General features: G+C 40.6%; 1 protein-coding gene across 10 annotated transcripts in view; it reads left to right on the forward strand.

The window, feature by feature from the left end:
- LOC132403654 (plexin-B2-like) overlaps window positions 1–27,650 on the forward strand; it is a 249,573-nt gene that overhangs the window by 74,132 nt on the left and 147,791 nt on the right. For all 10 annotated transcript variants that reach the window (XM_059987166.1, XM_059987161.1, XM_059987159.1 and 7 more), the window contains one exon: window positions 4,546–4,648. The gene's annotated coding sequence lies outside the window, so the exon portion shown is untranslated. The remainder of the gene's footprint in view (window positions 1–4,545; window positions 4,649–27,650) is intronic.

The following is a 27,650-nucleotide window of genomic DNA, read 5'->3' on the forward strand; positions in this document are numbered from 1 at the left end:
AGGTTGTTAGTCATGTGTCCCTACAATAAATAACAACAGCATTCAATGTAGATGAGTAGGCTGCTGATTAAGGAGTTGAATTGTTGTGTACAGCCAACGTTGTCTGTTTGTCTTGGCTAAGGGAATAGACTGGGTCATGTTGCAACAGGCACCCTGACTAGAATTGCTGCCACCAGTTTTTGCAGTTGATAAAAGAACAGACGATATGGGAAAGTATTTAATTGAAGGAGGGGAAATTATGATGCTATTAGGCAGGAACTTGGGAGCATAAATTGGGAACAGATGTTCCGAGGAAAATGCACAGCAAAAATGTGAAGGTTATTTTGGGACCACTTGCATGGAGTTCTGGATAGATTTGGCCCACTGAAGTGGGGAAAGGATGGTAGGTTGAAGGGATCATAGTTGACAAGAGAGGTGTAATACCTAGTCAAGAGGAAGAAAGAGACATATTTAAAGTTTAGGAAGCAAAAATTAGACAGGGCTGTTGAGAGTTATAAAGTAGCCAACAAAGAGCTTAAGAAGAAACAAGAGAGCTAGAAGGGGATATGAGAAGATCTTGGTGAGTAGGATTAAGGAAAACCCAAAGGTATTTACATGTAATTGAAGAACAGGAGGATGACTACAGTGGGGGTAGAACCATTCTAGGATAAAGGAGGGGTGTGTGTCTGGAGTGGAAACAAATAAGGGAGACCTTTAATAAAAACTTTGCTTCAGTGCTCGCCAAGGAGAGGGACTTGGACAAAAGTGATGTCAGTGTAGAACAGGCTAATGTGCTGGAGTATGTCAAGGTTAAGAAAGAGGTGTTGTCGGAGCTTCTGAAAAGCATTAGGATAGATAAGTCCTGGAGAAGGACAGGGTTTAACTCTGAGTATTGTGGGAAGCGAGCAGAGAGATTCACAGGTCGCAGAGGTAGTTGCAGAAGATTGGAGGATGGCAAATGTTATTCCTTTGTTTAGGAAAGGGAATGGGGATAATATTAGGAATTATAGACTAACAGGTTTTAGGTGTGTGGTGAGCAGGTTTACAAGCATTTGGATAAGCCTAGTCTTGTTAGGTATAGTTTGTACAGCTTTATCGGGGCAGATCATGCTGTAGAGTGGTGACTGTGGTGTGTATGCATTTTAAAAAGGTGTTTGAAAAGTCTCATCCAGAAAGTCATGGAAAACTGGCTGTATGGATTCAGAAATGTCTTGCCAACAGAAGGCAGAGGGTGGTAGTAGATGGACTGTATTCTGCCTTGAGGCTGATAACTACTGCTGTTCTCTAGAGATCTGCTGAGATTAGTGACTACTGGTGTTCCATAGGGGTCTGTTCTGGGACCTCCTGCTCTTTCTGAGTTTTATAAATGAGGGAGTGAAATGATGGGATAGTAAGGTGGTGGTGGTGTGGATAGTGTGGAAGGTTGTCATGTGTTACAAAGGGATGTCGACAGGTTGCAGAGTTGGGCTGAGAAATTGAGATGTGGTTTAATCCAGGAAAGTGTGAAGTCATTCACTTTGCAATATCGAACTTGAAGGTTAACGGCAGAATTCTGAGCAGTGTGGAGGAACAGAAGCTTCTTAGGGTGCAAATCCATTGATCCTTCAAAGTTGCCATGCAGGTGTGTTCAGGCGGCATGGAGTCGGGGGAAATTGGTTCAAGAGCCGCAAGGTCATGTTGCAGTTCTATAAAACTCTGGCTAGAGCACATTTGGAATATTGTCACAAACAAGAAAAAATCTGCAGATGCTGGAAATTGTGTGTGTTGCTTGGAATATTGTGTTTAATTCTGGTTGCCTCATTATCGGAAGGAGGTGGAAGCTTTAGAGAAATTGTGGAGATTTACTTGGATGTTACCTGGATTAGAAAACGTCCTATGAGGAAAGGTTGAGCGGGCTAGAGTTTTGTTTTTTGGAGCCAAGGAGGATGAGAGGTGACATGATAGAGGTGTATAAGATTTTGAGTGACATTCATAAGGTTAACAACCAGCGCCTTCTTCCCTAGGGCAGCAAAGGCCAATACCAGAGGACGTTCATTTAAGTAGAGTAGAGGAAAACCTGTGGAGATGTCTTGAGGTAGATTTTTTCAACACAGTGGTAGATGTCTGGAATGTACTACTAGGATGGTGATAGAGTCTGATACAAAAGGGATACATTGATGTAAGAGAAATGGAGGGCTATGGATTGTGTAGGAGGGAATAGTTTGATTGTGGATTAAGTTTACAGTACTACATTATGGGCTGAAGGGTTGCACTGTGCTGTGCTTTTTCTGTTCTGTACGCCTGTATTAAATGAAAAAGAGGCTAACCCTTTTGATAAAAATTTAATTAAAACTACAGAAAGGTTTATTCATAATATTTTAAATTTTAAGCAAATTACACTTTGAGAAGTAGTAGCTTGCCCGCAACACTTCTCCTTGAGACTGCAAATCCCATTAAGATTAATGGATTCAGATCTTGTGCCAGATCTGATCAAATCTCTCATTAAATCCCAAATTTACATGTTTAGTAGTTTATGGGTATAATTCTGGGCCTTTGAGTGGCAGAATGCCAGTGGCTCCTTTCAGATCTGCTGGCTACAGCTAGTGCAATTCAACCCATTCTGCAAAGCACTGTGTTCTGTCAGGAGAAGCCTGTTCAAGCAAACTGTGATTTGTATTCTTAAAATCATGTAATTCCATTCTTCATTTTGCAAGGTGGTGCAGAAGGGAAAAGATGAGGGGGAGCCAAATAACTTTCCTCGGGGGGGGGGGGCGGGAGGGGGGGAAGAAGCTGATCAGACTGGATATTTCTGGAGTCCAGAAACATCAAAGGTGAATTGATTGAGTCTTTATGTTTAGTCTTAGATAAGCTGTAGACAGAGGTTATGTTTCTACTTGTGTGAAAGAGTAGAATTAGGGCCATATGTTAAATAGTCACTAATATATAAAGAAAATTCTGGTTAAAAATCAACTGAGGTAGGAAATGTAGAATGATAACATTTCAGGTTATCATTCACCCTCTGAGGAATTCAAGGTAATCTCAAAGAATGGTTTTAAGATAAAAACATGCAACATGCAGTGATGAAGAGCGATTAAAAGTATTTGGCATGTATAAGAAGAGGAAAGAAATGAAAAGATGAAATGATGTGATCAGATGTACAGGGTGGAAGGAGGTTCATATGAAACAGACATCGTTATCTGGTTGGGCTAGTGCTTTTGTGCTGTATGGTGTCTGAAATATTTCAGCTAAACCCATTTATTTTTAATATTATGACTTTGATTTGGCATTTAAATACACTATAGCCTAGAAATATCCTTTTGTGTTTCTGCTTGAATTGTTTACACTTGAAAATGAAAAATCTCTAAATGAAGCTTCATGTGTTGCACCTCTACTCTTTGACTTTGCTGCTATGCAGTCATCAGCTACAGTATACTGTCAGATACAGTCACCTAATCCAGGTACAGTAATTCACAAACAATCCATCTGATCAACATCTTAATCAGAGTGAAGTGCCCCAGTACTTTTATAGACTGCATTTGAATCAGAATCAGGTTTGTTATCACCAGCATGTGACATGAAATTTGTTAACTTAGCAGCAGCAGTTCAATGCAATACATAATATAGAAGAGGGAAAGAAAAGCTTTATATTGGTCAATCTCAATTTTATATGAAGGCTACGTTGTTAGATTAATTTTATGTTAATCATGTTTAATGTTTAGTGCAATTTTTGTAACTTTCTAACATGGAAATCATTATCCAGTTGGCTTATTTTGCCAGACATACTGAGTTTATGAGATACTCCTCATGTACCCAGTCCTGATTCTCATCATGAGAAGCTTGGTATTTCAAGAGCCATATGGAAGAAGCTCTGAGATACCGGAGCTTATTGCTGAATTGGCAGTTCCCATTCTGTTATTCAGTTGCATAAAATGTATGACAATTCTCTTGTGTACTAGAGATTACTTATTTACCATGGTCTGGTTATTGCTGATTCCACAAGACCGAGGAGTGGAATTAGTTACTGAACTGCATGGCCATACACGTCCCGACACTGTATTCCATCTGCCATTCTCCTAGTCTGTCCAAGTCCCTTTGCAGACTCTTTGCTTCCTCAACATTACCTACCCTTCACCTGTTATTGTATCGTCTACAAGCTTGGCCACAAAGCCATCAATTCCGTAATCTAAATCATTAAAGTAAAAAGTACACTGTCATGGGCACCCTACCAGCCAACTCCTGAATATTAAATCTATATTTCCAGCACCCACTTAGATTTGCTTGATCAAAAGACTAGCTCTAAACTTGCCACAATATCCAGGCAAGATGTATGATTTTTTTTTCTTGCAAGGATGAGTATTACTCCTAGCTAGTTCCAGTTCACTGCAGTTAAATTCTATAGGATCACACGCAAGAGCTCAGGTTTGCTGGGGCCATTGTGTGTGTTCACTCCTAATGCTGCAAAATTGATGGGTATTGCTATTGTATTTTCCCGTAAACTTCCCACAGGATTATTCACTGCTAAGTCACCTGAGAATGTAGTCACAAAGTATTATTTTGATTTTAATATTTCTTTGTTCTGTCCTCCAGGAGGTTTGTTACCAATGTGGCCATATAAAATCACGGATATCCAGTAACTCCAGAAGAGTCTTGCAATACAAGCTCAACATCAGGATTTTAAGGCTAATTAGAGGTATGTTTATGTCGTGACTGGTTATTTAATTTACAGAGCACTGCTAGTATATTCTGGTTAGGAGCCATCAGGCATTGAATTGTGCATGCACATGGAGTTAAAAGTAGAGCTATATCCAGGCGAGTGAAATAACTAAATTTCTGTGGTGTGTTCTGTGTATTGCTCATGTTTGTGCATTTATTTTAGTTTTTAAATATTTATTATAGGATGGCCACTTAATCTCTTAAATTAAGCCAAAAAACTTCAAAGGAAGCAAAGGGGAAGCTGCTCACATCAAAACATTATTTAGTATTTACTATTTCTGATTCATAAATCCATTTTCGTGTCCTTCAAGTCCATTCTTCTGTCTCAGCCCCTCCTTCACCTTAAAGGAGTCACACCACAGTTAGTTTTCCTCACAGGATCCACTGCTGCCTTGGCTAAGGTACGCCAAAATAGGTTTTGTCAATTACCATGTCCTTCACAGTGGAAGAAAGATTTTTCCATTTCAAAGTAGAATGGACAAAGTTACCATGTAATATTTGTTTTGATGGTGTTTAGCATGATTTGGATAAATAAAGAGCTGCATGTTATTTAAGCATGAAGTAATTTATGAATTCCATTAATTCCTGGCACTTTTGAGGTTTATGGTGATGTGGAAAATTTTCAAAACATTGAATATGGACTTCCAAGTGAATATGTATTCATGAGGTCGATAACTTAAAATATGAATGCCTCTATATTTGTTGAATTGTAATATGGACAACTCAGATTTTGTACTTCTTTCTCTCTCTCTACTCTGCTGCCAGTTATGTCACGGGTGTTTCGGGTGGCAATGAAGGCCCTCAATCTTTGGCGATGTTCAAGGCCTCCTTCATCGTGTCAGTAGCTTGGTTTTCACCACAGTCAGTCATGGAGATTCCGGTTGGGGTTTCAAGAATGCAGCCACACTCTGAGTAGGAGGATTCCTCATTGTTTTGCCAGTCAGGGTTGCTAGCCCTGAGCTAAGCCCCCTAACCTGGAGGACTGGTGGACCACTCTTAGTCTGGCCTCTCCCTTTGACCTGTTTGGCCTGGGTGATGCACTATCAATAACTCTAGGAGACTGGAAGTAGAGTAAATAACGATAGGGTTTTATTAACAGCAAAAACGGAGCACGACCATGTTGGATGACTGTGGGAGGAGCAGTGCCCCAATCACCTTTATACAGGGATCTGTGAGAGGAGCCACAGGAGCAGTCAGCAGAAGGGCATGTCCAGACAGATATACATGGTTTACCACAATGGGTGACCCTACCAAGAGCTAGAGCATAAAGTCCCGACTCCAGCCAACGTAGCTGTCCAGAACATTGAGGCACACAAGCCTCCAAACCCAAGACAAGGTTGTCTGCCTGGAGGATTTGTTTTTCACTTGCTAGTTATTTCCAAGCAGAATTTTGGTCGTAATTGTTAGCAGAGTTTCCTGCAGCTTTTCCTGCGCTTCATTTATCAGTGACATCAAATTTGTTCCATTTATTTTCATTTGCTTTAAATCTCATACCACAGGGCAGATTTGATTTCTAAACTTTTACTTTCTGCATCCATACTAGGTGGAATGCTGACTTTGACCACTTACTGTGCCATTCCCTCCCCCGCCACCATCCCATACCCCAGTAATTTCCACTTCACTTCCGAACCACTCTTCTCCTGAGGTGTTGTACCTTTGTTCTTGTCAACGCCAAGCTAAAGTGGATTTTGATCTTTTTATTTACTAGTATATAGTCTTTGTTAGTTCCAACAGGATTCTGGATCAACCTTTCATGATGCAGAAACAGGAAGAAAGTTTTTGTAGCCTTGTTTATGGGTGCAACATGTAATGTTTTGAAAGTGGATTTGTGGCGATGGCCAGACATGCTTGCCTTGCATGACCACATGAAGTAAATTGTGTATTTATTATCCTTTGACAATAAGCTGATTACATTGTCTTGAAGTTTCTCTCAAATACTGCTTGTGAATTCTCTGTTCTGTGACAAATGGTTCTAGTTCTGAGTTAGCTGTGGAACACTAGTTGTTGTAATTAACTGGAAAATTTATCATAATGGGCTTAGCTGCTCAGAAGTTACACATGCGTAGTGTCACTGGTGTGCCCAGCACTGTACCATGTTTCGAGTCTGGGCTCAGCCTGACTGGCAGCTAAAGGTGCAACCTGGCCATTGCTGTTTCTGGAATTAATGGTGGGATGTACAGGAAGATAGAGGTAAAGAACTGGTCATTTGATTGCCCGGGTATGGTACTGGGGAGAGGGCGGGGGAGGGATGTGGACACAGGCATTTTAGATAATGAGGGAGGTTGGAAAGGAGGGTGCTGATTAGAGGGGTGCAATGGGCAGTTGGGCAGGTTTGGAGAAGAGGGTGATAGATAGGTGTTGGGACATTTGCAGGTGGATGTATGGTAGAGTAAAGGTTGTTGGGAAATTGGGAGATAGGAGATGGGAGGGTTTGCAATCTTGATGCAGTCTGAAGGAGGGCCCCAAAATATTTAAAATAATTAGTTGCCAAATAATTTGATGCTGCAGTTACTTGGTTCTCTTGGGATATCTGCGTGCTTTTGACATGGAAATGGTTTGGGGTCAAAGGTGACATGTGGCTCGAAGAACAATCTCAAGTTTCCAGAATGAAGTGAAATGGTCGTTTTTTTCCTGCAGTGAAATGTAATAAATGTTTTCAGTTGCGTGTTGCTGAAATTGACTCCATTATGCAATTTTGACAAAATTGTTTACATATAATAGTAATATGAATCTCTTTTATGGGAATACAATTTATTATACAAATAAAACAAGGTGAAATTAAGATTCCAAAGCGCGGTGCTGATTGAGGCTCAACATTGAGAGAGGGCATGATCCAGCTTTTGAATGCTGAGTTTAACTGATTAGCATAAGTGGGTTTATTAAGCTTGCATAATTAATGTAGAGCTAGACAATAAGACCACTACTAGAGCTTGATGAGCGTGGTGAGAGTGAGCACATCTGAAGAAATTAATACTGATTAGGGAAGCTAAAGTAACAAAATCAGTGGAGAAGATCACATTTGTTGAATCGTAATGTTCTGATTATGAAATTCAAAGTACGTTATAAAGTATTTATAATGTTCCCCTCTAATCAGATGTTGTACTTCAGTATCACGGTTCTCTTTTGAAATGATGTGGGGGGGGGGGAGGAGGAACAGAAAAATGTCTTTATGGACACTTTGGGAGTTTAGAGAAGGGTAGATGGGTGAGCAATTTGTACCTAGTGGGGAAAAAGTAACTTAATGGAGCAAGGTGGCTGTGAAGCATTATTCTGATGATTTATACAATGTGATGAAAGCCAAGTATTCATTTTGCAAAATAACCCTGCTAGGTTTTATTTGCAAGTGAAAACTTGCCCATAAGATCTGCCAAAGTGATTGGCTATCAAAGGGTGCATTTTGGACTTTAACTCAAGTGTCATTGCCAAGGAGCTTTGCTTTGAATTTAATTCTCAACATCTCCCACTTGAAGGTCTGGTTGTGTTAAAGTTGGATGTATAGCTACAATATGGTGTCAAATCTGGTCTAAGTATTCAGTGGCTTGTTAGATTGAAAACTTCACAAACATTTGGGATTGCAGATGGTTCAGCCCTAAAATGCCAGAAGCATATTTGTATGTGCAGCATTTTCTATTGGATCATATTATCCAAATCTCAGTGTAATAAATAAACTTCAAATGAATTCAGTGACGATTGGTCTGAGATCTACTTAACTGCAGTACAACAGCCCTGTCAAAGTATAATACATAGCCCTACCCTCTCCCTTTTGAATCCAAATGGCAGCTAATAACTTTGTAATGAGATTTTTGACAGTCCTGGGTTGTGATGAACTACTCAGAAGAGAACGCATATGTTTATTGGGAAACTGACTGGTTAATATGAAGCAGCCTAGATTGGAATGTGGGAGTTCTTGAGCAAAGCCATGTGTTTTTCTTTTCTAAGGGTATCAGATTCTTTACAAGTTTAATGAAGTGAATTCAATTGGGAGAGGAAGAAAAGAGCCTTTGGGTGTTTTCTTATGTTGGTCTGTCAAGATTACATTAAGACATCTGCAGGCAATACGACAAGAACATATGTCACGCGCCATGACGTAAAATCTGAGTCTTTGGGATGAATGGGGAGGGGGGGAGAATGGAAGAGAGAGATGTAGCATTGGTTGGGGGGGGGGGAATAGATTGTCAAGTTTAGAACATTTGTTTAATCTGCTGTTCTATAATATTGAGCAAAGTTACCATTGGCAAGGTTTGCTGCACTGGAGGTTAGGAGCACAAGATCAGCAGAGAACTGGGGCAAGCATAGAAACATAGAAAACCTACAGCACAATACAGGCCCTTCAGCTCACAAAGTTCTGCCGAACATGTCCCCACCTTAGAAATCACTAGGCTTACCTTAAGCCCGGTGTTGGCGCGTGGCCTAGTGGATAAGGCATCGGTCTAGTGAACTGAAGGTCACTGGTTCGAGCCTCAGCTCAGGCAGTGTGTTGCTTCCTTGAGCAAGGCACTTAACCACACATTGCTCTGTGACGACACCGGTGCCAAGCTGCTTGGGTCCTAGCGCCCTTCCCTTGGACAACATCGGTGGCGTGGAGAGGGGAAGGCCTGCAGCTTGGGCAACTGCCGGTCTCCCATACAAACCCTGCCCAGGCCTGCACCCTGGAAACCTTCCAAGGCACAAATCCATGGACTCACGAGACTAACAGATGCCTACAAACCTTAAGCCCTCTATTTTTCTAAGCTCCATGTACCTATCCAAAAGTCTCTTAAAAGACCCTATCGTATCCGCCTCCACCACTGTTGCCAGCAGCCCATTCCACACACTCACCACTCTCTGAGTAAAAAAACTTACCCCTGACATCTCCTCTGTACCTAACCCCCAGCACCTTAAACCTGTGTCCTCTTGTGGCAACCATTTCAGCCCTGGGAAAAAGCCTCTGACTATCCACACGATCAGTGCCTCTCATCATCTTGTACATCTCCATCAGGTCACCTCTCATCCTCTGTCACTCCAAGGAGAAAAGGCCAAGTTCACTCAACCTATTCTCATAAGGTATGCTCCCCAATTCAGGCAACATCCTTGTAAATCTCCTCTGCACCCTTTCTATGGCTTCCACATCCTTCCTGAAGTGAGGTGACCTGAACTGAGCACAGTACTCCAAGTGGGGTCTGACCAGGGTCCTATATAGCTGCAACATAACCTCTCGGCTCCTAAATTCAATTCCACGATTGATGAAGGCCAGTGCACCGTACACCTTCTTAACCACAGAGGCAACCTGCGCAGCTGCTTTGAGTGTCCTGTGGACTTGGACCCCAAGATCCCGCTGATCCTCCACACTGCCAAGAGTCTTAACATTAATACTATACAGTTGGCCCTCCTTATCCGTGAGGGATTGGTTCCAAGATCTCCCGCGGATACCAAAAATCGCGGATGCTCAAGTCCGTTATTTAACCTGGCTCATTGCGGTGATCTTTAGGACCCAGTGGAACCCTGGACTTTATTTAACATGTGTTGGACATTAGGACCTGGTGGTGCAGCTCTGAATCCACGGTGTTTCTGTTCACAAAAATAATCACTATCACGATTGAAAGTAAGGTAGAAGTAATAAAGCGATCGGAAAGAGGTGAAACACCATCCGTCTTTGGAAGAGCGTTAGGCTACAGTTGATCAATGATCGGAACAATTTTAATGGAGCATGTGAAAGGTCCTGCTCCGATGAAATCTACAATTATTACTAAGCAACATAGTGTTTAATTATTGAAATACGTGTGTTTCTTAAGTGTTTTATATGCATAGAGAGGTAAAATATGTACTAAGAAAAATGTTTGACTAACTGACGCTAAATAATACCGGATGTACCTGTTCCATAAGCCGGGGACTGCCTGTACTTTTAAGTCATTTCTAGATTACTTATAATACCTAATACAATGAAAATACTATGTAAATAGTTGTTATACTGTATTGTTTAGGGAATAATGACAAGAAAAAAATAGTTTGTACATGCTCAAATAACGAGTGCTGGAGAGAGAACTTACAGGTTTTCCCGATCCATGGTTGGTTGAATCCGCACATGCGGAATCCGCGGGTAAGGAGGGCCCACTGTATTCTGCCGTCATATTTGACCTACCAAAATGAACCACTTCATTCTTATCTGGGTTGAACACCATCTGCCACTTTTCAGTCCAGTTTTGCATCCTATCAATGTCCCCGCTGTAACCTCTGACAGCCCACCACACTATCCACAACACCTCCAACCTTTGTGTCATCAGCAAACTTACTAACCCATCCCTCCACTTCTTCATCCAGGTCATTTATTAAAATCACAAAGAGTAAGGGTCCCAGAACAGATCCCTGAGGCACTCCACTGGTGACCGACCTCCGTGCAGAATATGACCCGTCTACAACCACTCTTTGCCTTCTGTGGGCAAGCCAGTTGAGGATCCACAAAGCAATGTCCCCTTGGATCCCATGCCTCCTTACTTTCTCAATAAGCCTTGCATGGCGTACCTTATCAAATGCCTTGCTGAAATCCATATACGCTACGTCTACTGCTCTTCCTTCATCAATGTGTTTAGTCACATCCTCAAAAAATTCAATCAGGCTTGTAAGGGACGATCTGCCCTTGACAAAGCCATGCTGACTACCCCTAATCATATTATAACTTCTCCAAATGTTCATAAATCCTGCCTCTCAGGAGTTCTCCATCAATTCACCAAGACTCATTGACTCATTGGTTTATAATTTCCTGGTCTATCTCTACTCCCTTTCTTGAATAAAGGAACAACATTCACAACCCTCCAATCCTCTGGAACCTCTCTTTTCCCCATTGATGATGCAAAGATCATCACCAGAGGCTCAGCAATCTCCTCCCTCACCTCCCACAGTAGCCTGGGGTACATTTCATCCAGTCCTGGTGACTTATCCAACTTGATGCTTTCCAAAAGCTTCAGCACATCCTCTTTCTTAACATCTCCATGCTCAAGCTTTTCAGTCCACTGCAAACCATCACTACAATCACCAAGCTCCTTTTCCATAATGAATACCAAAGTAAAGTATTCATTAAGTACCTCTGCTATTTCTTCCAGTTTCATACACACTTTCCCACTGTCACGTTTGATAGGTCCTATTCTTTCACGTCTTATCCTCTTGCTCTTCACATACTTGTAGAATACCTTGGGGTTTTCCTTAATCCTGCCTGCCAAGGTCTTCTCATACCCCTTCTGACTCTCTGAATTTCCTTCTTAAGCTCCTTCCTATTAGCCTTATAATCTTCTGGATCTCTAACATTACCTAGCTCTCTCAACCTTTTGTAAGCTTTTCTTCTCAACTAGATTTATTATAACCTTTGTACACCATGGTTCCTGTACCCTACCATAACTTCCCTGTCTCATTGGAACGTACCTATACAGAACTCCACACAAGTATCCCCTGAACATTTGCCACATTTCTTCCGTACTTTTCCTGAGAATTTAGGATGGTGGGCCATCCAATGTTGCTGCTTGCAGTTTGACCAAACAGTGAGAGTCCTTGAACGTGGAAGCATTGACATTATAGTGAGATTTATTATTTCTCCAATTTAAATAATAATACTTTCACTAACTTCCGAACTCTACAGTTGTAGAAATGCAGCCAAAGTATAATGTAATGATGAAGAAAAGAAGGAGGGACAACTGCACAGTAGAATTCAACAGCTGCAACATTTTCTGAAAAATGTTTCTTGAATCATGTTTACATGCAATAAGAAAATATTTCTCCCTTAGTGTTGTCCTGACCTCTGTTCTTTAGCTTCTGACCCAGCAACTATTACAAAATGTTACTAGAGGCAGAAAGGGTAAAGTTGTGAACTGGAAAAGAAGGGGAGAGAATATAAGTTCAAACTAGGTGTGGCAGCAGTGGCAGATATTAATCCCACAAGTGGAAGGAATAGTGAGCAAAGTACAAAAATGCAGTGCCTGAGTTTTATTATCTGTTTGGCAGGCACCCAGCATTATTCAAATCATACCATTGTTCCTTCCATTTCAGAACTTGGATTTTTTTTTGGTTGACAAATATTTTCCATGTGTGGCAGATGTTTTGCATGTATGTGTGACTGACAAAAATGAGCATATTTAATTTTTCTGTGCCGAGATGAAATGGGTCTCTCAGGTTTCATATTCTTACAGGCCACTGGGAATAGAATATTTTACACACAGAAGATGTGAAAACAGTTCTCTTCCTTAATGGCATTATGTTAATATGTAATTTTCATGGTTTTATTGGTACAGTATGAAATGGTGTAGAGAGCTGTTGTACACGGTTTTGTTTATGTACACGTGTGATCTGAATGGGTAATGCACTCTAAGAAATGTCACACCTTGATACAGAATCAGTTTTACTGTCACCAGCATATGTCGTGGAATTTGCTAACTTTACAGGAGCAGTACAATGCAATACATGATAGATAAATAAATATAGAGAAAAAACTAAGTTAAATTAAGTGTGTGTTTATATATGCACAGGCATTTTTTAAAAAAAGTAGTGAGATATTATTCCTGGATTCATTGTGCATTTAGGAATTGGATGGCAGAGGAGGGAGTGTTCCTGAATCACTGAGAGTGTGCCTTCAGGCTTCTGTACCTCCTTCCCGATGACAAGGGACAAGTGGTGGGGATCCTTAATGATGGACACAGCCTTCTAAAGGCACTGTTCCTTGAAAATGTCTTGGGATACCACCCATGATAGAGCTGAGTAATTTTGCAAGTTTCTGAACTTATTTTGATCTTGTGCAGTTGCAGCCCCTCCCCTCCTCCCCCCCATGTAGCAGACAGTGATGCAGCCAGTCAGAAATGTCTCCATGGTACATTTGTAAAAGTTCCTGCTTCATTCTGAGGTTTTAGACAATTAAAGCATTTGATGAAGTACAGAAATTGATATTTGTGCCCTGAGATTTTGAAAGTATTTCCTTTCCAACTTACTGTCTAGTCACTACTATCCTATGTATGGGTTTTGGGGTTGCTTTAGATTAATCTCAGCTGTCTAGAGTCCATTTGGATTTGTAAAGAAGATTGACATGAGTTTTAGGTGCCATTTTGTTGTTGCCTCCTGGAGCTGGAATGGGTTAAGCCGTTTGATTAAATTGTACGTAAGTTAAATAACCTGACATTTCTACATTTAACTAGTCATACAGAATGGTTTAAGTTATGGGAGAAAGAGGGACTGTAAAGATAGGTAATACATTCTGTTGACGTTGGAGAGTTACTCGATGTATCGTTCATCTTTTCTCCAGTCCATGTAATTTGGGTACCCAATTAAATGCCAGCTCTGATCAAATATCTAGTGGCTGAAGCTGAGGAACTTTCAGAAATCTGTGTATTGGCACTGTACAACGTGTACACAGCCACAGAAGGTGCAAACAAAAGAAGATCCTTTAATATCCCAATGCACAGATGGAGACAGACCTATTCTATTAACTGAGAAAATGGAAATGGCAGGCTTAGTGCTTGGGTAAGATATCATTATGCATCTTGTTAAACGTGAGGTATTTGGTTGGCAGAAAGGATAGCTTGGAAAGACTTAAGGGGCTGCGAACAGACATTTGCTCGAAGTTCCTGGCACTGGAAAGTTTCAGAACTCGTGTTCCAGAAGTTGGTTTCATAGCCTGTGGCAATTCCAAACATGCATGGCTGGCATTCAAGGTGGATTTTGAATGTTAACCTTTAGAGGACTGATAATACAGCTACAAATCTCCAATTAGCTTGATACTAATTGGCTGTGAACTTTGAAGAAAATAGGAACAATACCTTGAGCATCATTGTTCTCCAAATCAACCACTGCGTCAGCACTAATTTCTATCATCGTGCCTGTGCAAATCCAAACCTACCACCACGTGTAGATGGTTGTCAACACACACACTGCAATGATGATTTAAAAAGTGTAGGTAACAAGTGCAGACTGAATAATATTGTAAGGGTTAAGTCATAAGCAGCCGAGTTTTGAGTAAGATTAAGAATGTTGAGAGTAGAACAAGGCAGGACTGCACTGAAACAGTCCACAATTTGGGCTGAGAAAGGACATGAGAGTGAGGATTTCAGCGGAGGAGGAGTTACTCAAAGATGTCGAGTAGAGATGAGTGTTCACTGTGATTTCTGACGGTCTTTAGGATTTGGGATGCAGTTGGCTAGGGAACAGCAATGGAATCCAAGGACAAAGCCTTTAATTTTCCCAGTTCTTCGTTGGAAGATTTTTTTTCTCCATTCATTGCTGGATATCAGACAAGCGGTTGGACACATTAGAGATGTTGGTGAAACTGGGAGTTGTGGTGGTAAAGTGAACCCAAGTGTTACCAGAGCACATTTGGAAACCAACAATGAACTCAATAAGTCACTGCAGGTTCACATGGAATTGAAAAAGAGAAGGAATATTTGTTTGAGGGACACTAGTGGTAATGAGAAACAATTTGTGACTTTGCTGTCTACAATTGGAAAGATTTGGGGCTAGGTGAATTTGGTCTCTTCCAGTTGGACAACAGTGAAGAAGTGTGAGAAGAGTACCAAACAGGTCAAGAACGGTAAGAGTTAAAAATAGCCAGGTTATCTCTGTCACAAAACAGGAAGTTGATTTTGATGAGGACTTTTTCCACAACTGTCAGTGGTGGAAGCCTGAACTGTGGTGGGTTCAAAGAAAAGATAAGATGGCAAAAATTTTGGAGGCTACCACACACTCAGAAAGAAAGAAGGGAAGGGTATTTTTTCAGGAAGGTCATTTTGTTGAAAAAGATACTACAATATACCATGTGGCCCTCACTGTTAATATTTGAGCTGATTATTTTTACCTTTTCTACTAGTTTTGTATGTTGATATGTGTGAAGGTAAATGTTTCATGGAATTTAACTTTACACATTGAAATTTGGAGTACGTATTGGAAAATGGTAGAGTTCATTGCTGTATGCCATTTACACTAATTCCCATCATTATCAGGAAATGTTACCTTGAATTGAATGAGGCTTCTTGGCTCTTGATTTGGAAGTCCTGATTGATCAGAAACCTGAAAAATAATAAGATCTGAAGTTGCTTTGGGGCCAGAAGTTCAGTGACATAACAAAACTGCATACAAGAAACAGCTTTTGGCAGAAGGCAACTACTTCATTAACCCATTGTTAGGAGGAAGGGATTAATTTGTTTGCCATTGTGCATTTTAGAAGTAAATGCAGTGAACTGCAGTTTAAAATGTAAATAAATTCTTCGCTCGGTTACCAAGGGAAAGGTAGTTGACAAGTCAAGTTTCTTCAAAACTCTTGATTCCATCCTGTGATGGCCTGTTGATCATCTATTCTTCTCAGTTTAAAAAAAAGTTAAGAAATATTTTTACATAAAAACACGCCAACAAATGGCTTTTTAAAGAAAGGATCTTTGAGCATGAAAGCTGTAAAGCAAACTTGAGTTTTCTACATTTGTAGTTAAAAACGTTTCTTTCTTTTGGAAACTCTGCTGCCCACTGATGACCAAAAAGTCTGGATAAACAGAGTTGTAGTCTCTTGCTCTCTGATGTTCCCAATTAGTATTAATCAACTACAAACTTATTTTAAGTATTTCTGTGGTTGGAATCTTCTGTGTTAACAGTGTTATTGGCTGTTCATGAACATCACAATTCAGAAATACATTTTCAACTTCAGTACAGTTCTTGGTTATCGATGTTGTTTTGTTTGAAGCTTAATGAGCTGATGTGAATTCCATGCAGTGACTTTAGCTGCGGCATTTACCCGGATTAAATAAACGTGCTATAGTTTTCTGTAAAGCAGCAGAGAGCAATTTCAGGTGAACATGTTAAGAACTTGTCTTATGTGGAGAAGAGACTGTTTCTGTGCAGTAAATTCCATGTGATCCTCTCTACAGTCTTCATGCATCAAGTGATTTATGAACGGCTTTTCTGGATCAGCTTTCTTATTCAAATATTCTTTTGATTATTTTCGACTTCAAATAGAAGATTTAAGAAACCATTTCACTTCAGTATTGAGCTGAGTGTTTTTTATATATTTTAAAACAATGGACAAGATGTCATTGACCACTGGAACTGCTGATGTTTAAATATTTAAATTGCATCAGTCCATACTGATCCTTAGCTCCCAGATGCAGAAGTTGAGGTACATTTTCTTTGAATTTACACCATCTCAGCTGTTGTGGATAATAGGATTCTGGGTTAGGAGGAAGAGTGGGGAGGTATGCTTCAATTATTTCACTTTAGTGTTTAATTATTTACTTATTAATCATTTCTTTTATTTACTTTCAGTAATTTTTAAACCTGTCTTTAACACCTGTAGAACTTTTGACAGGGCTTTGGTGGCATTTTCAATGTAGGTTTCCTTTTTTGCCATACTGCTGGAAGCCTTGTCCCCATTCAGACCATGCTCCTGGAGTGAATTCAATTGGACTTGACCCCCCACCCCTATAAACAATATAGGTGAATAAAGTCATGGGGGAGATGGCAGGTGGCAATTTGAGGTAGGAGTCTGGCATATAGGTTCTGGGCTATTATTTCCTAAATGTCAATATTGAGTACAGTTCCCGCTGAGTAAGGGTGTGTAGGTGCTCCAGTGTGACGGTATGAACATTGACTTCTCGAACTTCCGGTGATTGCCCTTTGCCCTCCTTCACCATTCCCCTATTGCCATTTCCCTCTCCCATCTTACCTCCTTACCTGCCCATCACCTCCCTCTGGTGCTTCTCCCCATTCCCTGTCTTCCATGGCCCTCTATCCTCTCCTATCAGATTCCACCTTCTCCTGCCCTTCTCTTTCACTAATCAACTTCCCAGCTCTTTACTTCAGCCCGTAGACCCCTCTCCCTGTTTGACTGAACACCTACAACCTTGCACTTCCTCCTACCCCCCCCCCAACCCACCTCCATGCTCTGACCTCATCTTTTTTTCCAGCCTCGATGAGGTGCCTCAGCCTGAAACGGTGACAGTTTACTCTTTTCCGTGGATGTTGCCTGGCCTGCTGAGTTCCTGCAGCGTTTTGCATGTGCTACTTTGGATTTCCAGCATCTGCAGATTTTCTCATGTCTAGTATTGAAAGATAGTGTTTTTTTTCCAGATTTGCATTGCAGTTTTCTGGCCCTTGTGAATGCAGGTATCACTTTGTATTAGGTAGCCACATGCTGTGAAATCATGCTTAGAGCTGGATTGAGCACTCTACATTTATGTAAATTTAATCCCATCAAGTGGTAATGAGCCTTCTGGTTTTACCTGGTATTGTCTGTTCTCTCCCAGCAAAGTGTTTCTGTTTATAAATTTTGTTCTTAAATAGCTATGCTAGATGCAGTTTTTTTTTGGATTATACTTGTTTCCTCCATTTCTGGTGTTTTTCTCAGTCTGGCATTTGCAGTACACCATCTGCTTCAAGCACAAAGATCTACAGCTTTCTCTAACGCAATGAAATGTTGGAGACTACTTTGCAATACATCTTCTGGTTTTAATGAAGACTCTGTAATGTTTTGAGGGATGGAATTTAATTCAATGGAAACCTGGTTTGTAAGCCTAGCCCGTTGCCACTTATGCTAATCTCTGTATAAAACCACCTGAATCAGAGGTTTACTTTTCTTTCTCTCAGAACTCGTGTCCCAATTAATATTCTTGTTACTCCTCTGCTGTTCGTACTCAGCCTTCTTTTCTCCTTACTGTTAATATTTAAGATTAAGAAAGGCTGCCCCTCTCTCCTGTGCCACTAATGGCAGTGGACTCAGCTGGCATGCACCACTACTGTAAACTCTGTGAGAGTTCCTGCCTCCAGCATCAAGTAAATGGGATTATGGCCAATGAAAACAAGATGGAGCAGGGAACCTTGCACACATCTTTAATCTTAAGTAGGTAAAAGTGCCAGCAATGACAATCAACTAGGGAGGAACTAAATAGTCACAAGTCTAGAAATGGATTTGCTGGGAGGAAGTGAGCAAATCTAAAGGAGAATTAGAAATGGTTTATGGCTCACCATGTGTGAGGTCTGAAAGCGGTAATCTGTCACCTGGGGAAAACCAGGTGTGTGGCCAAGCAGAAGCCTGGTTATTCTGTTTTCTTTAAAGTTCTTAAAATTAATAGCAATGTACAAAATAACTGTAACATCCTGGACCCTGGACCTTCAATTTTGTGTCTCCACTGTTTAGAAATGATCCATTAGATCACAGAACAAAGAAGAGTACAGCTCAGGTACAGGCCATTCGGCCCACACTGTTGTGCTGCACCAGCTAAACCACAAATCAAAGACACTCAAACACTAATCCACCCCGACCTACACAATGTCCATATCCCTCCATTTTCCTGACATTTGTGTGCCCATCCAAATATCTCTTAAAACCCTCTAATGTATTTGCCTCTGCCACCAAAGCAGAGAATGCATTTCAGGTATCCACTACTCTCTGAGTAATAAAATTTACCCCTCGCAACCCTATTGAATTATCCCCTCCCCCATCTCACCTTCAGGACATGTACTCTGGTTTACTTGTTTTCTCCCTCTGCTACAAGTACATAAATGTCTTTCACTGACCGTTTAAATGACGAGCTCATGTGAATATTTTTGCCCTCTAAAGTTATACTTCAAGGCAAATCTTTGAAACTTTTGGTTACATATCCAAACTCTGTAGGTTTGAATGTTTGCACCGTTGAATCCGTCGATGCTCAATGTTGACAGCTCAACTTTGCAAAGACACAAGTTCAGTGAGACTGTAGCTGAAATATGACTTCTTTACAGATCCCCAGAGACTTGTTGCTTATTTTAAGCTCTCATTTATATGCTTAATAAAGATTTGCAAGCCCAGTCTGAGGTTTTGTGCTTACAAAGAAGATGACTGTCAACTTTCTTCCATCTGCCACTGTGCTGCATTTACCAAGTGATTCCCGTTGTGTAGCTCATGGAGGCTTGCAGTTATTTTCGGTCACAAATTAACAATTCAATCATCAAATGAATGTGCTCCATCCCCCTCCAAGGCTTTAAGGAAAAGTCCTACAATGTCAAGTTGATTAAAATGTCAAAACAATTGTCTGAAGTAGGCTTTAGAACAACGATGGAAAAACTGTGCCGATTAATTTACTTAAATTTGCCTGCCAATTTGAACATTTCTTTGTTTCTTAAAGTTGCTGGCAAGAAGCCAACTCTAATTGCTGCTACAGTAGCATTTGCCGAGTGCTGCTCCTCTTACCCCCTTCTCTGCATTCTCTGAAAACCATCTAGGCTTCATTGTTGATTTTTAAAAAAAAGACGTGAAAGCTTGATTCAGCTGCAGTAGATCAATTTGATAGACTGAAGTAAAGTGAAGTATGCAAGCAGGAGGACGAGAGCCTTCCTTCACTTTGTCATATGCTTACTCCCGTACTCTGCCAGCCTCGAGTAGGAGAGGAAAAGCTGGATGGAACATGTAAAACATTTAAATCTTCAAAGTATATTTTGTTATCAAAGTAGATATATAAGTAGATATACAACCCTGAGATTTATCTTTTTGTGGGCATACTTGGCAAATCTGTAGAATAGTAACTATAACACAATCACTGAAAGGTCAACAAGAGCGCGGAAGATGTAAAATGCAAAGGCAAATTTAAATAAATAGTAATACATAACAAGAGCATGAGATGAAGAGTCCTTAAAGTGAGATCATAAGGGAACATTTCAATGCTGGGGCAAGTGAAGTTGAGTGAAGTCATCCCCATACAAAGGCCTATGGGAGGGGGAACGGAGAAAGTTAGGGCACGTTCACTAGTGGGAGACTCTCGCACAAGGTGAGAGGCTGATCATTTCAAGACTGAGGTATGTAGAAATTTCTTCTTGCAATGGATGGGGCTCTCTGGAATTCTCTGCCCCAGTAGATGGTGGAAGCTGGAACATCAGAAATATTTGAAGTAGAGTTGGATAAATATTGGTTAGATTGAGAGAAATGAGTATGGAAAAGTGGCACAGAAAAGTGGAGGTCAGTTCAGATCAGTCATTAAATAACAAGCGAGGCTTGAAGGGCCTGATGGCTTACTTTTGCCATTTTCTTATGGAAGGTGATTCGTGCAGCTCTAAGGTGACTTGTTCAACAATAGCCAAAGGCTGAAGTAGCTTAGTAGCCTGGTCTCTTTCTCTGAGAGCATTGTAGCCTTGAAGGAGAAAAATAATGCAAAGAACAGTCCATCTCTTTAAAATACATCTTATATTTTTAATTATGGCCCACAGTTGTGCTGGGTGAAACTGGAGAGCATTCATCCATTATTTCCATTACAATTACTTCCTTTAGAAAGAAAACTTGCAGATGCTGGAGATCTAATGTAAATGCGGGAAATATTTAGCAGGTTAAACTTCACCTTTGGCATTAGAAACAGAAACAGATTAATCTTTTAAGGCAAAGTAGTCAGGTTATTATTTTTGTATCCTTCAGTGTCTATTCCATTCCATTCTCCATCATCTGTTTCACAGACAAGACTTTCAATGCAGTTGCCTCTTGAGATTTGCTTTCTACTTCACTGGCCTCCCCACGTAACAAATTATTCCTTGCAGTATCTGCCATCTCCAATAAGGTTTCTCTACAATACATATCTTTCCCCTCCCTCCTCCTTTCAGCAATGAGAAGGGAAGATTCTCTTCGCAGCTCCCTGGTCACTTCTTTCAACCACACCCCTTCTTGTGGCACATTTCAGTGCAGCACCTGCTCATTTCCCTCTTCCTTTTCAGATCAGTTTATCGTCATACACATCAAGGTGCAATGAAATTCATGAGTGAATAGTATATATGGTGTGAATAGATACAACAAGTGCAAAACGGCGGAAAATGCAAGGGTTCTCGTGCAATCTGAAGCAGTGCAAAAAGAAATGCTCAGTGATATTAACAGAATAATCTGCTATCCAGGGACCCAAATACTCCTTCTGGATGAAGCTGCTGAATTGTACTTGGTGTTTACAGTGTAGTCAACTTGATGCTGGAGGAGACAAATATTTTCCAGAGCACCTTCATTCAATCCACAGAGACGTCCATAAACTTCCAGATGCCTGTCGCTTTATTTCTTCATCTCTCTCCCACCCTGACCTATCCGTCTGTAGTCTGGAGGCCCATTGTTAGCTGGTGGAATATCACCTCACCTTTCACTTGGGTTCGTCAGAACCAGGTTCAGTATCACCAGCAGATGTCGTGAAATATGTTGACTTTGCTGTACAATGCAATACATCAGAATAGAAAAATGAACATGAATTAGTTGTATATAGTTAAATTAGTAATGCAAAAGTGGAAATCGAAAAGTAGTGAGGTAGTGTTCATGGGTTCAGTGTCCATTCTGAAATCGGGTGGCAGAGGGGCAGAAACTATTCCTGAATCACTGAGTGTGTGCACTGAATACAACAATTTCAAGTAACTCACCTTCTCTTCTCTGCATTATGTTTACTGTTAAACTCTGCCAACTCTGAAAGGTTTCTTTTTGCTCCATGTTACAGCATCTATAGCCTCTTGTGTTTCTAATTTACCTTTTCATTTTGTACCAGAAGTGGCCAGTCTGATGTAAGTGGATATATCTGCCTGTAACATTAACCTAACTTTTCTCGATCCACGGACATTGTGTGTTGTGCTAGTTATTCCTAATGTTATTTTATCTTCAGTTCTCTGACCTGCATTTCACATTTTTTAACATATTCATTTGTTTTTCTCTGCTAACTGCCCTCATTAATCTGTCAAATAGATGACTTCATAAACCACATTACCATGACAACTGTGCTCTCACCTTAAGAGCTATTCCCTTTGTAGCCGCCAGAGATTCTACAGATGCTGGAAATCTGGAGCAACAGACGAAATGCTGGAGGAACTCAGCAGGTCAGGCAGCATCTATGAAGGGAAATATTGACATTTCAGTCCAGGACTCTTCATCAAGACTGCAGGAATTCCCTTTGCCCTATTTTTTTTTGAAGTAGTTTAATTTTTCGATCATCGTTCACATTCCATTTCTGCTATTATTTTCATGATTGACAACTTTTTTCTCTTCATGGCAGCCTGAACTATTTATCCAGGAAATTGTCTTCATTCTTATTTTGCTTTTGACAGTTTTCTGCCTCGGCAAACATTGTTTCACCGATCCATAATCATCTGTATTGAACACTCAATCACTCTGTTTGCACAACAAAGAATCCGACAAACTTGTCGGTGTGACTTTTTCTTCAAAATAAACTGTTCGATATGATCTGTGCAGGTTATCACTCTGGTTCATGTGAGGCTTCACATTGTGAAAGTTGGTAATCCTGAGTAATGTAATTAGAATCGTAGAATTGTGTAATTAAAATATTGAAGTGCACAATCTTCCCTGTTGTGTTGAGTGATTATTTCCTCTATCTCCCCACATTTCTATCATGGAAATTGAGTTCTGATATATATACACACATTTTGCAATGACCTTTAATCATTGAGATGTTGGGCTTTATTAATCCAATCAAATCCAGTCTGTCATTCCTTTCACTTTCCAAATTCACATTTGCGAAAGAATTCTCCAAACTACAATATCTACTTAATACCTAACATGTACAAGCCTCTTATGAGTGTTATGAGCTGTTAATTGGCCCCAGATCGTGCATGTAATTACAATCAGCCAATTAACAAAGGCGCCAATAGCTAATTATTGCCTCCTCAGTGCTGCAGGGAACTCGACAAGATGAAGAGGCACCCCATGCTGCAGCTGTTGCAGTTTCGGCTGCATGGCATTAAAACAGTGTTTTCCAAACCAAAATGACTGCTGTCCACCCACACATAGTGATCTGGAGACAGTTCAGATTTAAAATAGATTATCCACTTTTATCTAAACGCAAGGAATGTCTACATCTACATAGCTGCTCTGTAGTGTCTCCATTGCATTGCTTGTGACTGAACTTTAATAAGATACAGCTGTTATTTTTAAATGTTGGCCTGTAATCAAAGATAGATTCCACTGTCATTTCATACTGCAAAACAAAATCCTCAAGGAGTCAATTCAAATAGTCCTGTGAAGCACATGCCTTCTCGTACCAAACAAATACAACATACAGCATTCAGCAGCCTTTTAATTTGTTATATCCTTTCAGGACTCATTTATTAGATAAACAATTTAGGCTCGTATAATGCCTTTTTACAAGGCAAAGCATTTCTACTGTCACAAAAGCTGACATCACGCCAAAACTGGTGAGTTTACCTTGGGATGGCACTGACCCTGCTTGGTCTTGCAAAAGCAAATCATCCAAATGCTGAAAAGAGAAAATGCAGTAAATCAGGCATCATCAATAGGTGAAGAAAAGTTGGGAACTTCTTGGTCATTCTTATTACTTTATTGTCAGGTACTAGGATACAGGGAAAAGATTTTGTTGCATACCAGTGTTCCCTCTAAGCTACGTGGGTGCATGGCCACACAGTAACTGAAATGCTCCCGGACACATAGTCTTTGTTGCCATGCGACTGGAATTTTATTTTATATACTGTTAATATGAAGTGGCACACAGTTTTCAGGCCATGTGACAATTTCCTGCTCAGAGTAATGGTTAGTCCACACTGTTGGAAAATAAAATATTAGAAGAATCGTTGTTGGTAGATCATTCTGTACACAGGGATAGTTCAAAAGTGAAGAGAAAATAATGTGACATTCAGTGTTTTGGTTACAGAGAAAGTGCAGATCGACAAAAATGCAAGGACCCCGTTCTAATGAAAGATGTAAAGAAAAGGAGGAGAGCATTTTGGCACATTAAACCAGGACAGTGTGTACAAGTGAATGACTGCTGTGAGGTGAACTGTGTGAAGAAGGCATGTGGCTCACTTGCCTTCATCAAATGGTACATTGAAGTCACGAGTTGGGTTGTCATGTTGCAGCAGGATGAGATATTGGTGAGACCACACCTCGAATATTGCACAACACATACAAAATGCTGGAGGAACTCAGCAGGCTGGGCAGTATCTATGGAAAAGGGCACAGTTGACATTTTGGACCAAGACCCTTCAGCATGACATGCATTTCTGGTCACTGTGCTATAGGAAAAATAAAATTAAGCTAGGGATGGTACAGAAAAATTCATGTAGATGTTGCTGGGACTAAGGGATCTGACTTATGAGGATGATGAAGGGAACGGTAAGCTTAGGTAGAGGGATAGGGGGATAGGTAGATGGGGGAATGTATTAAGGGGTATGATTAGCTTATGATCAATTGTCTTATGTTATTGAGCAGTCAGAAAGAAACTCTACCTGGCAATGGGTGATGCACTAGACATTGTTCTCTAAAAGTGCTAAGCATAAATAAATATGGGTATAGTATGATTGAAGGGGCATCTCAGAGCATAACTAAATATGGGACAGAACGTTCAAGAGAAGGGGGAAGTGTCAGGGAGAGGTGCCAATATAAGGAAGTTAAGTTGTAACCAGGCTAGTCTTGGCAGAAATAATTACAACTAGCCAATAATGATTTTACATTTAATTGTATCTTAGCATGTGATCGAAACTATTCTAAAACTGTATTAACTTGCGTAATTATAATATTTCCTGTAATGATCAATTTAATAAATTGTGTGGAATTGTGTTCGGGGGTGAGCAGTGTCCGGACTGTCTCTTTGGGAGATCAGTGTGTAACTTCCCCCTAGCATGCTCTGAATAAAAAGTGAAGTTTGATGAAGTATCGCTTGTTTTATGGTTTTATTGAATTCGTGATACCTTTCGCTATTGCATCGGGTTGATCCGCCTTTGACAAGGAGAGGCTAGATCGGCTGGGATTTTTTTTCTCTGGAACAAAGGACACTGCCAGGGAGAACTTTCAGAACCATGGATGAAATAGACTCTGTTTCCCAGGATTGGAGAGTCTAAATCAAAAGGGCATTGATTTAAGGTGAGAGGAAAGATTTGAAGAGGATATAAGGTTTAATATTTTCTCATAGAGTGGGGTGAGTTTGCAAAATGAGCTGCCAGAGGAAATTGGGTACATTTACAACATCTGAAAGACCTTTGGACTGGTATGTGGGTAGGAAAGGTTTAGAGGGATATGAACCAAATGCAGGCATTTGGATCACCTCAGGAAGACTCATTGTTCGTTATGGATAGATACGTTGTGCCAAAGGGCCTATTTCCTTGCAGTATGACTCTTGCTGTTTTCTTGGAAATGTATGTGTAAATTGAAGTGTTAAGAATGGAACAAACCTATTTTCATGTTGAACTAGAAGGTGTGGGAAATTGTGCTTGGTGGTGACATCATGTCGGTGGTATGAGAAATTGCAGTGGATGATTTATTGAGTATGGAGATTTAACAGTTCAAAAATGAGGAAGGAGGTCTGGAAAATGTTTTGGCGTCTATGGAATCTTGGAAGAGAACAACCAGGGAATCTATTATCTCTATAATTTGATTTTATTTAGCTGGCTTTAAACATTGTTTCCTACATAATTTTTTTCAGATAACTGTTAGTTTATTATGTAGTATGAATATATCATTTTATTAAGTATTCAATCTAACTAGTTTTAAGGAAGCTTCAATTGTATGGGCAAACATGAGGTAATCTGCAGATGCTGGAAATTCAAACAACACACACAAAATGCTGGTGGAACACAGCAGGCCAGGCAGCATCTATAGGAAGAAGCACTGTCGACGTTTCGGGCCGAGACCCTTCACCAGGACGAAGGGTCTCGGCCCGAAACATCGACAGTGCTTCTCCCTATAGATGCTGCCTGGCTTGCTGTGTTCCACCAGCATTTTGTGTGTGTTCTTTCAATTGTATGGGTTGCTTTTTTACTGATTGTTGCATTGAAATACTTCTTCCGGTTTAATGAACAACTACATATTATTCCTTTGTCTTTGTCATCAAGCCACAATAATGTAAAATTCCTATAAACAGAAATAATATCCAAGATGGCGGCGCTACGCAGCTTGCAGCGGCCACTCCGGAGCTGATTATCTGTTACTTGTGAAGCAGGGTGCCGTGCGCAATCATAATCGGATGAAAAATGGACGTGGGAGCACGGAGGAACATCGGGAATTCTCCAGGAAGACTTTCTTTGTTGCTGCTGCTGATGTGAGATCCGGATCTCTGCTGGGAAGAACAGGCCTCCAGTCCTCAGGGTCGCATTGGTGGGGTCTTCTTATTACGCTCAGCAGAGGATGGTGCTCAGAGAAGCTGTGCTGGAGGGGATGGTCGGAGGCTCGGAGGTTTGACTGACTCAGAGTCCGCTTGGTCAGAGCGCTTTCACTGTGATCTGTGTCTGCAATGCTGGTTCCGACGGAGCTTTCATTGTGTGCTGAGTTGGGTGGCACAGTGGAAGTCCATAGCGGGACTGCCGCCTGCGTGGGATGATGAGTCTATCGGGACCCTGAGGACTTGTGGAAACTGTGTGGTGGTTTCTTTTGAACTTAGTCTTGTAACATCTTTCGATTATTTTTACTGTGCCCATGGTCTGTTTTTAAAAAAAATTATGCTATTGTTTGCACTGTTGTAACTATGTGGTTTTGTGCAGGTCTTGTAGCTTTAGTTCTTGGTCTTGTTTTGTCTGGTAGCATTGGAGCTCCTTTCTGGGGAACGTGCTAAGACGGTAGCGCAATATTAATAGCAGCAGCCTCTCCAGACTCTGGATTGGGGATTGCCAAACGTTATGTGGATTTTCTGGTGTAGTCTGTTTTGTCACGTGCTTTTGTGATACCATTCTGGAGGAACGGTGTCTCATTTTTTAACTGCATTGCATTTGTGGTTTCTAAATGACAATAAACTGAATCTGAATCTGAAGTTGTTTATAAAGACCTGTTACTACAGTTCCACATAATAGTAGATTGGTGGATTGCAGTGGTTTTAAGAGTTGTACTCTGTTGAGGGTGGAGCAGATGACCTTCTAAGTTGCAAGATCCATTGAAATCCCTGTTTTTCTTATTTTAAATTGGTGAATTATTTTCTGCCTTTTCATTGGCTATGTAGAAAAGGCCAGGTTGCAAGCCTTCCTTGGTAATGGTCCCAGACTCTTCCTGCGGGACATTGACTGCATTGTTGCAGCTTCATGCACCCGTGCTGAACTTGTCAATTTTATCGATT

This window comes from Hypanus sabinus, chromosome 13 (assembly GCF_030144855.1).
Source record: "Hypanus sabinus isolate sHypSab1 chromosome 13, sHypSab1.hap1, whole genome shotgun sequence".
NCBI classification, from domain to species: Eukaryota; Metazoa; Chordata; class Chondrichthyes; order Myliobatiformes; family Dasyatidae; genus Hypanus; species Hypanus sabinus.